The sequence below is a fragment of the Aquarana catesbeiana genome, linkage group LG03 (assembly GCF_042186555.1).
Source record: "Aquarana catesbeiana isolate 2022-GZ linkage group LG03, ASM4218655v1, whole genome shotgun sequence".
Lineage (NCBI taxonomy): Eukaryota > Metazoa > Chordata > Amphibia > Anura > Ranidae > Aquarana > Aquarana catesbeiana.
This window is the reverse complement of record NC_133326.1, coordinates 362,864,049-362,878,956: the sequence shown is the minus strand read 5'-3', so window position 1 is coordinate 362,878,956 and position 14,908 is coordinate 362,864,049.

The window sequence follows — 14,908 nt, the reverse complement described above, 5'->3', positions numbered from 1 at the left end:
TTTTGTGGGTTGTTTTTTACTGTGCGTTTTGCAGCATTTGCCCCTTGTTTTTTCACATGGCAAAATGTGTGTTTTTTTCTGTGTTTGGTGCAGTGCTGTGTCTTGGCCTAGGCCAACAAGGCCCAGGCCTAGGGCGGCACTGTGCGGGGGGGCGGCAGAAAGCCGACCCCCCCCGAAAATGGCAGCGGCGCCCTCTTCCCGACTCCCGCACAGCAGGGAGTACAGCTTAGCAGTGCAGTACAGTGGCGTCCCGGGTGCCGTCAAGCCGCCCCTCCGTAAAGCTGTGATTCTGTCTCTGATTGGCCCTCTGCTGTGGCCAATCATGGGGAGGGAAACAGCGGTCAGGAAGCTGGGCGGCGGCACGGTAAAACCAATTAGAGCCGCTCTCTCTCTCTTCTCTCTTCGGCTGACAGAAAGGGGAGGGGGGGCGAGCGGGGGAGTTCTCTGGCAAATGGAGCAGCAGATCTGTGACAGGGAGAGGAGAGATGCGGGTTGTCTGTGTATCTCCCCCGCTCGCCCCCCCCCTCCCCTGACAACCCGCATCTCTCCTCTCCCTGTCACAGATCTGCTGCTCCATTTGCCAGAGAACTCCCCCGCTCGCCCCCCCTCCCCTTTCTGTCAGCCTAAGGGAGAAGAGAGAGAGAGCGGCTCTAATTGGTTTTACCGTGCCGCCGCCCAGCTTCCTGACCGCTGTTTTCCTCCCCATGATTGGCCACAGCAGAGGGCCAATCAGAAGACTCTGGGGGGCATCATGGGAAAAGTAGCCCCCACAGACATGCTACAGCCCCCAGCATGCATGCACTCTGCTGAGGGGGGGTGTTAGAGGAGAAAAAGAGAGTACTGTGCTGGGGGAAGCCAAAGAGGGAGCCACGCTGTACCCGCACCACCAGAGAGCCACGCTGTACCCGCACCACCAGAGAACCACGCTGTACCCGCACCACCAGAGAGCCACGCTGTACCCGCACCACCAGAGAACCACGCTGTACCCGCACCACCAGAGAGCCACGCTGTACCCGCACCACCAAAGAGCCACGCTGTACCCGCACCACCAGAGAGCCACGTTGTACCCACACCACCAGAGAGCCACGCTGTATCCGCACCACCAGAGAGCCACGCTGTACCCGCACCACCAAAGAGCCACGCTGTACCGCACCACCAGAGAGCCATGCTGTACCCGCACCACCAGAGAGCCACGCTGTACCCGCACCTCCAGAGAGTCACGCTGTACCCGCACCACCAGAGATCCACGCTGTACCCGCACCACCAGAGAGCCACGCTGTACCCGCACCGCCAGAGAGCCACGCTGTACCCGCACCGCCAGAGAGCCACGCTGTACCCGCACCGCCAGAGAGCCACGCTGTACCCGCACCACCAGAGAGCCACGCTGTACCCGGACCACCAGAGAGCCACGCTGTACCCGCACCACCAGAGAGCCACGCTGTACCCGCACCACCAGAGAGCCACGCTGTACCCGCACCACCAGAGAGCCACGCTGTACCCGCACCACCAGAGGGGGAGAAAGATGAAGCCACTGCCGGGGTACAGACATGCTACACTACTGACCAGAGTCAGCCTGGGCAACCCAGAGTGAGCGAACGTCCAGCCGGAGGGATCACTGTTGCGGTTTCACCGGGTCTGTTGGCCATTATTCATTACTGTTCCCAGGGACTGAGCCATTAGGAAGTGCCTAACCTGATATCCTCTGGGCCTTGTTGACCGCCACAATGAGCTCCAACGCTGGGCCTCCAGTCCAAAAATTAAGGGGGATGACACAATTTTTACAGCTCCAGGTGACACCAAACCTAGTGACGCCACTGTCCCAGAGCCCACAACAAGTTCCAGCACTGAGCTTCGGTAACTGGCAGCCAGAGTGCGCTAGCGTGGGCACCCAGGACATCTGCCACCCAGGGTCCCACAAGCGGCGATCGGCTTTCCGTAGCAGCCACCACCTCTCTCCCCACTGTCAGCCACACACACTCCTCAGCTCCTCCTCCTTCTCAGCTCCAATGTTCTAGTGTACACAGCCAGGAGGAGAAGGAGCCACAGAGGAGGGACACGACTTCAGTGTAAGAGCCGCGCTTCTGCTCTGAGGTCTGTGTATAGTTTACAGTGGAGGGGGACACAGTAACCGGGAAGGAGGCAGATAACAAATGCACACATGGATGAGGGGAGGGGGGGTAAGGGGATATGTGCTGGGTGCTTTGGGAGGGGTCTGATCCTCCCCTCCCAAAGCAACCAGCACATATCCCCTTACCACCAAACGAAAAGATGCTGCATGCCTCTCTGTCCTCTTCCCGCGGCGTCCCTCTGTCCTCCTCCAATGAAGATGACAGGGCGGATCTTTAAAAGAAAGGGGTGTGGCCTTGACAGGAAGGGGTGGGTCATATTTAAATTAGGGGGTGCGCAAGCTCAGTCAGGCCTAGGGCAGCACAAAACCTAAATACACCACTGGTTTGGTGTGCAATTAATGGCACTGAAAGCGCAACTAGTAAATTTAGATGCATAAACATGGCCATACACTATGCAATCCGATTGTATATTTAGTGAAAAGGGTGATCACTGATTGATTGCATTTCATTTAAAAAACATGCACCTGGGAATAGAAGGCTGGATGATGCAGGGTATGTGCTAATAAGGTCAGCTGGTCAACTCCTTCCTGTGTCATGACCTAAAGTCTGATCAGGAAGAAGACATTACTAATGGAAAGTCTGGAAACGGGGATTAGGACAAGAAAGGTGAGTGACTGTAGATTTAATGGAAAGCTTTGATATTTTTGCAAAAAAAGTACATGAATGCTATATTGGTGGATAGGGAAGCTGGAATTCAGAAAAAAAAAAAGTGTACAAAAGGTGAACATACCATTTAAAGGGGTTGTAAACCCTTGCCGTTTTTCACCTTAATGCATTTCAATGCATTAAGGTGAAAACATTTTTTAATACAACAGCGCCCCCGAGCCCCCTTAGCCCTGAAATGTGTGCGATGGGAACGAGCACACCATCTCCGGCCGGTGTCTCATGTCCTGATTGGATAGATTGATAGCAGCGCAGCCATTGGCTCCCGCTGCTGTCAATCAAAAACCAATGATGCGGGTGCCAAGGGGCAGGGCAGAGTCATACATTCGGCGGCTATGGATGCTGAATGCTGAAATCAGGAGCGCACCCGCAAGGTAACCCCCTCAGGAGAGCGTTCTCCTATGGGGTTATCTGATGTGGGGAGGAGCCGCGAGAGCCGCCGCGGGACCCCAGAAGACCCAGTTTCGGGGACACTCTGTGCAAAAAGAACTGCACAGTTGAGGTAAGTATGATTTATTAAACAAAAAAAAAAAAAAAAACGAACCCTTACAATCACTTTAAAGGGATTGTAAATCTTCAGGGCTTTTCACCTTAATGCATTCTATGCATTAAGGTGAAAAACCTTTTGTGCTGCAGTACCCCCCCTGACCCCCCCTCTTACTTATGTAAAGCTGATCGTTCCAGCGATGGGAACGAGCACAGCAGCTTCAGCTGCTGTCTTGGGTCCTCATTGGATAGATTGATAGCAGCGGGAGCCACAGGCTCCCGCTGCTGTCAATCAAATCCAGTGACGCGGGAGCCGGGGGGTGGGGGGCTAAGTCCTGCTGTCTGTGTCAATGGATGCAGCAGCAGGACTCGGGAGTGCGCCCGCACGGGTGCCCCCTTGGAAAGCGACTCTCTGAGCGGGCACTCGAGAAGAGAAGAGGCTAGGAGCGCCGCGGGGGGACCCCAGAAAAGAAGGATCGGGGCCACTCTGTACAAAACCCTTGCACAGAGAAGATAAGTATAACATGTTTGTTATTTAAAAAAAAAAAAAAACGAACCTTTACAATCACTTTAACATTAATATATTTAACACGTCTTTCAGCACTGTCTAAAATATATTAATCAACAACTGCAGGGCAAGATAATATTTGCACCGTTTTATTCATTTTGTGTCAAAGAAATACTTTTTGGAGCTAGATAACTTCACATAGCATGCATACCTCTGCCTAGGTTCTGGGCTCTATTTAGCCCTTATAGCTGAGTTGGAAGCAGTAGGGAAGGCTCTGGTCCATTAATTTATCTGTTGGAAGCCTTAAAGCTTTTTTTTTTTTCTTTTAACTTATTTTAGACTCCTGGCTTTGAAGCTGCAGAATTTGGGAAATACTGTTATTCAGATATGTGCTGTGAACAATTTTAAAAGTCAGTGATTTTATCATCTCACCAGCTTTTTATGATAAGAATGGAAAATAGCAAAAAATGGAACGCAGAACCTTAACTTCACCTTTCATCTGAATCCTTGAAATGGAACATTGATTGGATGTCACAGAAACCTCAGAGCTCAGCGGATCCCTTCTGCCACCTCTAGAGATAGAAATGGATAATGGATGTCAAATTCAGAGAAAAAAATTAAGTGTATCAGAGCATTAGTGGCTCTTTGGGAAAAGGTGTTTATACTTTTTTTTTTTAAGTAAGAAAATTATTGTGGGTGACCACCCTGCCTTCCCTTCTAATACTATGTGCTCAGATTTTCCTCTTTCTAACTAAATATTCTGATCAATTAACAGACTGGCTGTTTAGAGGGTACAGTATCTACTCCACCTTCCAGTGTCTGCTTTTATATGTGCTAAATATGAACAAGAATGAAATCACCTAGGTCAGTCACTTGGCTGTAGGACTTAAAGTGGTATTAAATCTGAAACCAAAACTGTATTATATTGCAAATTACCAATTATTAGATGTGGTGGCTGCATCCGTTTTTGCATTGGACTGTTTCCCTCTGTTTTCACCTGGCTAGTAACAGATCTCCTATATTAGTGAGACACAACTCTGGAGCAATAAGCACAGGAGGCACAGCAGACAGTAACATTGTCGGGGGGGGGGGTAGTGATAAATGTATTAGCAAATTTAGTTATACTAACAAATTGAAGCCAAACTCACACTTCAGTTACAGCAAACTGTTTTATTTTTCCTTTTGGAATAAAGTTTTTACATGAATAAATAAAAGCTTATCCTTTTAATCACCCCTGCCAGTGTTGGGTGGTTTCTCTCATCGATGTGAACTGAAACATTCTGTTGGAGAGCTTGAGCTTGTGAAAACACCATAATTGCTGGCTGAATCAGCAGATCAAAATAAAGGGGGATAAAAACTAAAAAAGGAAACAAACAAATGTAGCCATCACATCTAAGAATTGGTAACCTGCAATATAAAAAATGTTCACTTTTGGGTTTAATAATTGCTTTTAGGAGGCATATGATCCACATTATCAGATGGTAGGAAAGGTCTAGTAATCCTTATATGTTAATAATGTTGGAATATGATCAGTGCTAGTCCACATACACCTCTTGTACAATACTGATACCTATTTAAATATGGTGTGCAAAAAATTAATAAAGACAAAATTCATATACGACAAAGTGCTAAGTGCAATAAACGTATGCATTCAAATATCTCATTAAATACACTGTGCAAAAAAATAAATAAGAAATAAAGTGCCGGTACAATAAACCTATGCAGTCAACTATATTCAAATAAATGCGCCAGCATTTTCTGCATATTAATTTTTTGCACAGTGTATCTAATGAGATATTTGATTGCATACGTTTATTGCACTTAGCACTTTAATGTATATGAATTTTGTCTTTATTCATTTTTTTTGCACAGCATATTTAAATAGATATTTGTTCAATTGTAGTAGCTATTAGCATAGTACCAGAGGTGTATATGGACTAGCGCTGCTCATCTTACAATATCATTGAGATTTGAGGGTAGCAGCTTTACATTTTTAGATTTGTCTTCATTGTAATATGGGGTACAGTTACATTTGTGCCTTAATCCTTATATATTAGCTGCAATCTATCTTTTCCCAGAGATGTGCTAGAACTGTACAGCAAATAGCAGTATGCCCTAAGAACCTGGACCATGAATATCTCTGTAATTTTATCTGCATGTCTCAGAGTACTCTACTTGTTCCTCTCCAGTCTGAGTACACCTACAAGCTCCATCATGATGCCAACAGTGCCTCTTCAGTCTCAGCATGCCTGGCTAATACATCTCCTGCCAGTGGCGGCTGGTGTTTTTTATGGGGGGGAGAGGGGAAAACAACCACCCCCCCTCCCCGACCTGTCTGCTGGTCGGTTTGGCACTTACCCCATCTAGGTGGTGGGAAGCAGCTCATGTGTCCATCACGGTGGCTTCCAGCGTGCAGTTTCTTCCCTCCTTCTAGGTGTCCAATAGGATCACCTGTCCTTTCAGCCAATTGGGTGACAGGTCTCAAGACCCACTTCCTGATTGGCCGGGAGGAGGATCAGTGTTACAATAGCGAATATTCATTCGCTGTTGTAACACACCTGGGTGGGCTCCGTTCGCATTCTCTGCACCCCGAGCCAACCCTATTTTGAAACCTATTAGAGCCTCTAATTAGGTGCTTCAAAAAAACACGGGGCCGGACGCATGGAAGGTATAGGGGGAACGATGGATAGGGGGGGTGCCCATGCGCTATTAATGGATGGGTCGCCCCTGTCTCCTGCCTCTGTATAGCAACAAATCCTAGCATGTTCCATTAGTATTACCCTTACCTCTGGAGATGTACAAACTCATGTATGTCTGACAGGTATACTGCTTTGCATATTAAGTCCCAGCTTACTCCCTCCATAGCAACATTTCATACCATACAGCATTCATGTGCTGCTTGTTAAGAATAGTTGAATGTACATATCCTGTGTTTCCAAGCGCGCCAAAGAAAAATCACATTCTGCAGTCAATACCGCCTGGTACTGTGCCCCATAGAGGTGAATAGGGCTGCGCCAGAAGCAAGATGCAACTGCGGAACTTCAGTGTAAAATTCCTTCTCAAGTAAGTGCGTGAGAGGCAGCAATCTACCGCAGATCATAAGTCAGCAACGAAGCCTTAATGCTTTAGAGATAAAGTGAAAGAGGCCTTAATGCTTTAGGGATAAAGTGAAAGAGGCCTTAATGCTTTAGAGATAAAGTGAAAGAGGCCTTAATGCTTTAGGGATAAAGTGAAAGAGGCCTTAATGCTTTAGGTATAAAGTGAAAGAGGCCTTAATGCTTTAGGGATAAAGTGAAAGAGGCCTTAATGCTTTAGGTATAAAGTGAAAGAGGCCTTAATGCTTTAAAGATAAAGTGAAAGAGGCCTTAATGCTTTAGAGATAAAGTGAAAGAGGCCTTAATGCTTTAGGGATAAAGTGAAAGAGGCCTTAATGCTTTAGGTATAAAGTGAAAGAGGCCTTAATGCTTTAAAGATAAAGTGAAAGAGGCCTTAATGCTTTAGAGATAAAGTGAAAGAGGCCTTAATGCTTTAGCGATAAAGTGAAAGAGGCCTTAATGCTTTAGGGATAACGTGAAAGAGGCCTTAATGCTTTAGGGATAACGTGAAAGAGGCCTTAATGCTTTAGGGATAACGTGAAAGAGGCCTTAATGCTTTCGAGATAAAGTGAAAGAGGCCTTAATGCTTTAGCGATAAAGTGAAAGAGGCCTTAATGCTTTCGAGATAACGTGAAAGAGGCCTTAATGCTTTAGGGATAAAGTGAAAGAGGCCTTAATGCTTTAGGGATAAAGTGAAAGAGGCCTTAATGCTTTAGGCTGGGGTGGAGGGAGACTGTCTCTGAACACTGATGCTGCGTACACACGGGCGGACTTTTCGATGGACTAGGTCCAGCGGACTTTTCAACGGACTTTCCAACTGACTTTCCGACGGACTTTCGAATGAACGAACTTGCCTACACACGATCAACCAAAGTCTAACGGATTCGTACGTGATGACGTACGACCAGACGAAAATAAGGAAGTTCATAGCCAGTAGCCAATAGCTGCCCTAGCGTCGGTTTTTGTCCGTCGAACTAGCATACAGACGAGTGGACTTTTCGACTGGACTCGAGTCCGTCGGAAAGATTTGAAACATGTTTTATTTCTAGGACTGTCGGACTTTGGGAAAAAAAAGTCCGCTGGAGCCCACACACGGTCGTATTGTCTGACGGGGTGCGGCCTGCCGGACCTAGTCCATTGAAAAGTCTGCTCTTGTGTACGCGGCATGACAAGAACTGGACAGGAAACCAGGATTTGCATGCAATTATCATCTCTAATACTTTTCAATCTCAGAAGTAGATGATGACCCTGGTTAAAGCTAGGGTTGCCACCTGTCCAGGATTCACCCAGACAGTACGGGTTTTGAGTGATCCATGTTTGGATCACTCTTCAGAGGGCATTTGCCAGGCAGTGAGGAGGCGTTACATCACCTCTTCAACACCTGTTTAAACCCCACAGCAGTGCCCCTCAACTGAATGCATTGAACATGGATGCAGGAAGCCCCCATTCACTTGGATGGGCCACGTTTGGCAGGCATTACTGCTCGCTGAACCCAAGAGTGCAGACAATTTATGCCACACTGGTGCAAAGCATTTTGGCTATTGCATGTGTACATTCCCCTCTGCTGCCTTTGCAGCTTAAGAGGAACAGTTGGGTAGCAGTTAAAACACAAATATTTGACATCTAATTTTTACTTTCCTCCAATCACAAGTGTAAACGAAGTTGCAGAGCACTCTGAAAAGTGAGCGACAGTGGATAATTTTTTAGAAGTATTTGACAGGTGGTGAAGAAGCGTTATGTTTTCTCCTCACCACCTGTTTTTAACCCCTAAAATCCCATACCACTGTGCTGTAGCCATGCACAGCCCCATTAAGTTGAATGGGTTATGTTAAAGGGTAGCTCCACTTTCCTGGGGAAAAAATAGCAAATCAAGAAAAAATAATATAGCTCATATAATTGCGACACTAATCATATTGTAATTGAATGTTATTAAAAATTACCTTTCCTTTTCAATCTGCAGCCACTGTAATTTTACATTAGAGTTGTTTGGTACCCAGAATGTGTACTGGACACCCCCAGAAACATAATTACCTGCTTGTGTGATTGGCTCACCAATTTTCCCAGAAGTCTGCCTAAGTTACAAGTCAGATTTCAGGCATCCCTTGTACCAAAAACATCATTTTTGGAGAGATAATTTTAATAGGAGCACGTCTAAAAGGATGCAGACCCAGCAGATTTCCTCATTAGTGCCCTGCAGCTGCACACCTGACAGTTAATTATGAAACCACTCCCATTAGACCCACTCAGTACAGAGGCACAGACAAACACACATGGATTACTTCAGAATAACAAAAGGTAAAAATCTGCAACAAAGGTTGTTATAATCCTTGTAATATATATAGATCACCCAGAGGGGAATGCTTTTTTCTAAACAAAAGCTGTGCGCTAGTGGGCTCTTTCACATGGGTGATCCGCCAGGCGGACTCCTCTTTACTCAGCGAGGAATTGATCCGTTGATCCCCGCTGAGCAGGCGGATGACAGGTCCGTCTCCGCTTACTGTGCTGAGACGGACCTGTCAGAGTCCCGCTCTCCTCTATGGGGAGATCAGATGAAAACAGACCGCCTGTCTGTTTTCATCCGATCCGATCCTCCAGATGTATGGAAAATAGGGTCACCATCCATTTTCCTGGACAGGATCGGATCGGATAGCAGTGGGTGTCACCACTGACATGCGCTGCTCCAAAGGGGTGAATGGAGGCTCTGATCGGTCCGCCTGAAAAACTGACAGATGGACCTGATCAGACGAGTGAAAGGGGCGGTAGTGTTCCAGTTTGGTTTGAAGAAAAGGTGACAACTACAGCTAAACTTCTTGACTTAACCTCATCTTTTGACCTAACCCAATGGACACATACTTCCACTCACTCCAATGGTAATACCCTTGACCTTGTATTCTCCCATCTCTGCAACCCTGGCAACCTCACCAACACCCCCTTACCTCTCTCTGATCACAACCTCATTACTTTCACTGTATCCTTGCCTCCAACCACCCATCCCTCCAAGCAGAAAACAATTACTTGTAGAAACCTTCGCCACTTTAACCCTTCTCTTTTCTATTCTGCTACTGACCACCTGTATGACATAATCTCTCCCCTGTCCTGTCCTGACCACCTCTGTCTACAACAGTTCACTCTCATCATTACTAGGTGCACTTGCTCCTCTAACCACACGCAGAATCAGGCCCTGACCGTTACAACCCTGGCAAAATGACAACACTAGAAATCTCAAGAGACATTGCCGTGCTCTTGAACGACTGTGGCGTAAAACCAAATGCCTGCAAGACTTCACCCTATATAAATCTGCCCTTCTAAAATACAATTCATGCCTCCATGCTGCCAAACAAGCCTACTTTGTCTCTCTTATTAATTCCTTGTCATCCAGTCCCCGTCGGCTCTTCTCTACCTTTAACTCTCTGCTTCGTCCCCCACCCCCTCTACCCACTAACTCACTCAGTGCCCAAGAGATTGCCAATCACTTCAAAGACAAGATAGATGCAATTCGTGAGGACACCTCCACTTTGCGTACATCTTCCCCACCCAACATACCTTGCCTAACAGCACATTCAACACTCTCCTCATTTGAATTGGCTACTACTGAAGAGGTTACAAAACTTTTCTTGGATGCCCACCTAACCAATTGTCCCTTGGATCCTGTTCCCTCACAACTACTACGGTCACCCTCTTCTTCTATCCTATGCTCCCTCACTCACATCTTCAATCTCTCCCTCTCTAGTGGCATCTTTCCCTCCCCTCTAAACCATGCGCAGATCACTCCCATTCTTAAAAAGCCCTCACTGGACCCTACCAACCTGAACAACTTAAGACCCATCTCATTGCTCCCATTCACCTCTAAACTTCTAGAACGCTTAGTCTACAACTGTCTTAGCTTCTACCTCAGTGAAAATAACCTTCTTGACCCCTTACAGTCTAGCTTTCGCTCGCAGCACTCCACGGAAACTGCCTTACTAAAACTCACTAACAATTTACTAACTGCTAAAACCAACAGCCAATACTCCATACTCCTACTACTTGACCTCTCTGCGGCCTTTGATACTGTTGATCACCCGCTCCTTCTCAATAAACTACATTCCCTTGGCCTCCGAGATTCTGCTCTATGCTGGTTCTCTGCCTATTTATCACAGCGCTCCTTCAGTGTCACCTACAATTCTGTCTCCTCCTCTCCAATGCCCCTTTCTGTGGGGGTCCCCCAAGGCTCTGTTCTTGGACCGATTCTCTTCTCTATCTACACCTCCTCCCTTGGTCACTTAATAACCACCCATGGCTTCCAATACCACTTATACGCTGATGACACCCAAATCTATCTGTCTACTCCTCACCTCACTCCTTCAGTCTCCTCTCGCATTACTAACATACTAATTGACATATCATCATGGATGTCTCACCACTTCCTTAAACTAAATCTCTCTAAAACTGAGCTATTAATATTCCCCCCGCCCATGCCCCCCTCCATGACTTTTCCATCAAAATCAACAATGCAACCATCAGTCCCTCCCATCACGCCAGGGTACCAGGTGTAATCCTAGACTCTGACTTGTCATTTCAGCCTCAAATCCAATCGTTGTCAAAAGTTTGTAGAATTCACCTCCGTAACATCTCAAAAATTTGCCCCTTTTTAACAAATGAAACCACCAAGCTCCTCATTCACTCCCTTGTTATCTCTTGCCTTGACTATTGCAACTCCCTTCTCATTGGCCTGCCTCTCCATAGGCTATCCCCTCTTCAGTCTATCATGAATGCTGCTGCCAGACTTATCCACCTTACCAACTGCTCAGTGTCTGCCAACCTTCTACTCCAATCCCTACACTGGCTCCCAATCACCCAGCAAATTAAATTCAAAATACTAACCACAACATACAAAGCCATTCACAACTCTGCCCTGAGCTACATCACCAATCTTGTCTCCTAATATCACCCAAATCGACCTCTCCGCTCTTCTCAAGACCTCCTGCTTTCAAGCTCTCTCATCTCCTCCTCCCATACTTGTTTCCAGGATTTCTCCAGAGCCTCTCCCATCCTCTGGAACTCGCTACCTCCATCTATCCGGCTATCCCCTACTCTTGCTACCTTCAGGCGATCCCTGAAAACTCATCTCTTCAGGAAAGCCTATCACGTCTCCAACTAATCTCCTACCACTTCCAACAGCTCATTCCCCACAGTTACAACCTTTTGTACGACCTGCCCTACCCTATTAGATTGTAAGGTCTTCTGACCTTTGTATTATAATTGTATTGTCTCCCTTTTATGTTGTAAAGCGCTGCGTAAACTGTTGGCGATATATAAATCCTGTATAATAATAATAACAGTTAAAAACAGAACTTGTATACCACATAAATACATTCTCAGGGGGTGTATTGTGATCTCTAAAAGGTAATAAATATCTGTATATGTTTAACCTTCTAAATTACTTAGCATGCCGGTACTTAACAAAAATACATCTGATGCTGATTCAATTAAATTGGCATGGTTGTGTAAGGCGCATGGGTGTCCTAACTGTGGTCTTTTAGACTTTTTTTTATTTTGTAAATGTTCATATTTTTACAGTCATATTTAGCTAACAAAACACCAACATTTTGCTTTAAAAGCAACATTTAGGGGTCATAGTAGATTTTTTTGGTAAACACATCCCTAAAACAAAATTCAGACATAAGCAAGCAGACTTCTCTATCATTTTGTAGAGAATTCTCTATGTTTTTCCAGTAGGTGGTCTATAAAAGGTCCATAGCCAATTGCTTGTGATGCTTATTACTATTTGGGTTTCTTTCTTTTAATGAGAAACTTCCTAAACACCAAACTGTTTTTCCAAGAGTAAAGTCTCCATCTAGTGTCTAAAATTGTTATAACTAGTCTAGCTGTAAGAATTCAAATAAGTCATCCATTGTTCTGTTTTTTTTTTAATCAAATTGATGTACTCACTTTCAATCAGTTGGTATTACAGCAACAATGACTCTTGCCACACAACCTGAATGTGACACTGCCCCACCGTATGTAGACGTTCTTATGGGGTCCATTATCAGTGTCGTATTGCTTGAACAGATATCATAGTTAGTTGTGCAAGACTTTTGATTGCTCACTTTTCAAAATTCAGATTTTTCCCATGTAGACTCAACATTACAGTAAAACCTTGTTTTGAGAGCGTTTTGCAAGACAAGCAAAATGTTTTAATAAATTTTGCCTTGATATAGAAGCAATGTCTTGATATAAGAGTAGCGTCATGTCACAACTGAGAATAAAAAAGAAGAGAGGAGCCTCAAAGTGTAGCAATATGGTTACATTTAACCACTTCAGCCCTGGACCATTATGCTGCCTAAGGACCAGAGGACTTTTTCCAATTTGGCACTGCGTTGCTTTAACTGCTATTAGCGCGGTCATGCAATGCTGTACCCAAACGAAATTTGCGTCCTTTTCTTCCCACAAATAGAGCTTTCTTTTGATGGTATTTGATCACCTCTGCGTTTTTATTTTTTGCGCTATAATCGGAAAAAGACCAAAAATTTGAAAAAAAATGATATTTTCTACTTTTTGTTATAAAAAAAATCCAATAAACTCAATTTTAGTCATACATTTAGGCCAAAATGTATTCGGCCACATGTCTTTGGTAAAAAAAATGTCAATAAGCGTATATTTATTGGTTTGCGCAAAAGTTATAGCGTCTACAAGCTAGGGTACATTTTCTGGAATTTACACAGCTTTTAGTTTATGACTGCCTATGTCATTTCTTGAGGTGCTAAAATGGCAGGGCAGTACAAACCCCCCCAAATGACCCCATTTTGGAAAGTAGACACCCCAAGGAAATTGCTGAGAGGCATGTTGAGCCCATTGAATATTAATTTTTTTTGTCCCAAGTGATTGAATAATGACAAAAAAAAATTACAAAAAGTTGTCACTAAATGATATATTGCTCACACAGGCCACGGGCATATGTGGAATTGCACCCCAAAATACATTCAGCTGCTTCTCCTGAGTACGGGGATGCCACATGTGTGGGACTTTTTGGGAGCCTAGCCGCGTACGGGGCCCCGAAAACCAATCACCGCCTTCAGGATTTCTAAGGGCGTACATTTTTGATTTCACTCCTCACTACCTATCACAGTTTTGAAGGCCATAAAATGCCCAGATGGCACAAACCCCCCCCAAATGACCCCATTTTGGAAAGTAGACACCCCAAGCTATTTGCTGAGAGGCATGTTGAGTCCATGGAATATTTTATATTTTGACACAAGTTGCGGGAAAGTGACAAATTTTATTTTTTTTTTTTGCACAAAGTTGTCACTAAATGATATATTGCTCACACAGGCCATGGGCATATGTGGAATTGCACCCCAAAATACATTTAGCTGCTTCCTCTGAGTATGGGGATACCACATGTGTGGGACTTTTTGGGAGCCTATCTGCGTATGGGGCCCCGAAAACCAATCACCGCCTTCAGGATTTCTAAGGGTGTAAATTTTTGATTTCACTCTTCACTGCCTATCACAGTTTCGGAGGCCATGGAATGCCCAGATGGCATAAACCCCCCCCAAATGACCCCATTTTGGAAAGTAGACACCCCAAGCTATTTGCTGAGTGGCATGGTGAGTATTTTGCAGCTCTCATTTGTTTTTGAAAATGAAGAAAGACAAGAAAAAACTTTTTTTTTTTTTCTTTTTTCAATTTTCAAAACTTTGTGACAAATATTGAGGTCTGCAAAATACTCACTATACCTCTCAGCAAATAGCTTGGGGTGTCTACTTTCCAAAATGGGGTCATTTGGGGGGTTTTGTGCCACCTGGGCATCCCATGGCCTCCGAAACTGTGATAGGCAGTGAAGAGTGAAATCAAAAATTTACGCCCTTAGAAAGCCTGAAGGCAGTGCTTGGTTTTCGGGGTCCCGTACGCGGCTAGGCTCCCAAAAAGTCTCACACATGTGGTATCCCCATACTCAGGAGAAGCAACAGAATGTATTTTGGGGTGTAATTTTACATATTCCCGTGGCATGTTTTAGCAATATATCATTTAGTGACAACTTTGTG